The sequence below is a fragment of the Palaemon carinicauda genome, chromosome 13 (assembly GCF_036898095.1).
Source record: "Palaemon carinicauda isolate YSFRI2023 chromosome 13, ASM3689809v2, whole genome shotgun sequence".
NCBI classification, from domain to species: domain Eukaryota; kingdom Metazoa; phylum Arthropoda; class Malacostraca; order Decapoda; family Palaemonidae; genus Palaemon; species Palaemon carinicauda.
The window spans coordinates 147,304,482-147,306,108 of record NC_090737.1 but is presented as its reverse complement, the minus strand read 5'-3'; positions in this window follow the sequence as shown (position 1 = coordinate 147,306,108).

The window sequence follows — 1,627 nt, the reverse complement described above, 5'->3', positions numbered from 1 at the left end:
GCGAAGGCTTTCAAACGACATAGTCTGAAAGAAATTAAGGGACGAGGCGACTTTCCTCGGATCATGACCTGCGGGTGCACTGTCTGGATCCGCTCTGCGAATAAAATAGGTGATTTTCGCCCTTATCTGTTTCAAGGATAACGTTGAACCTGACGTTTCTCCCCTGAAAAGCTGACCTCCCTTAAAGTCTCAAGTTCGACGAAGATAGACCTTTAGGCATTCCACTGGGCAGAGGGATGCTTCTTCCTTCAGAGGGCAGATTCTCCAGGGACCCCATCTCTTAGTGGGCAGCTCGTTCTTGGCGAGAAACGTTGGGTCCGGAAAGAGGTTCAGTTCTTCGCAGTCTGTGAACTGAATGTGGCCATCATCCCTCGAGAGGGCCACTATTTCGCTGACTCTGGCTCCCGAGGCTAGTGCAAATAAGAATATCACCTTTTGAGTCAAGTCCTTTAGTGAACAATCTTCATTGTTCAGAGTTGATGCTAAGTGAAGAACCTTGTCCAGGGACCATGAAATGGGCTTAGGAGGGGCTACGGGCCGAAGTTTAGCGCAGGCTTTAGGAATCTTGTTGAAGATTTCACTAGAGAAGTCTAACTGGAAGGCATAAAGCCCTGGTCTGGATAGGGCGGATTTGCACGTAGTGATCGTATTGGCAGCTAGACCTTGTTCATGGAGATGGATGAAGAAGGACAGGCAAAAATCCATAGAAATCTCCTTAGGTTTCTTTGCCTTGACAAAGGCGACCCATTTCTTCCAGGAAGACTCATATTGTCTTCTTATTGACTTCGACTTGTACTCTTCTAAGAAGTAGATACTGTCTTTTGAAATCCCGAACCTTTTCTTGACTGCCAAGGTGAGAAAATCATGGGATGAAGGTTCTGGGACTTCAGTGATGAAGCGGAGACAGTCAACTTCTGCACTTGCTGAGTCAGAACTGGGTCCGGCAACGGGATCAGCTTCAGACGTAGTTCCGTTACCAGGGGGAACCAGACACTGTTGGGCCATTTGTGGGCCACTATTGCTGCTGTCCCGCGGAAGGATCTCAGCTTGTCGAGGACTTTCAGCAGAAGGTTGGTTGGAGGGAACAGGTAGCTTCTTGTTGTCGCTCGTTGTGAAGAGGTCTATCTGCAGTCCTGGGACTTTGCATAAGATGAAGGAGAATGATCTTGTGTCTAGGGACCATTCTGACTCTACTGGGTTGAACTTGGAAAAAGCGTCCGCCGTCACATTGCAAAATCCTTGAAGGTGGACTGCTGACAAGTGCCATCTCTTCTTCTCCGCCAAACGGAGGATGGCCAGAATTACCTGATTCAGATGAGGCGATCTCGAGCCCTGTCGATTGAGGCATCTCATTACAACCTCGCTGTCTAGGACCAGGCGAATGTGGATCGAGCAGCGAAGTATCAGTTTTTTCAGCGAGAGAAAAACTGCCATGGCTTCCAGAAAGTTGATGTGGAAGGTTCGGAAGAGAGGAGACCAGGTTCCTTGGACTTTCCGATGATGAAAGTGGCCTCCCCACCCTTCTCTTGAGGCATCAGTGTGAACGGTGGCTGATGGTGAAGGTGGTTGCAAGGGTACCTTCTTCTCTAGGTTCTTGACCTCCGACCATGGCTTGAGTAGGGATCGC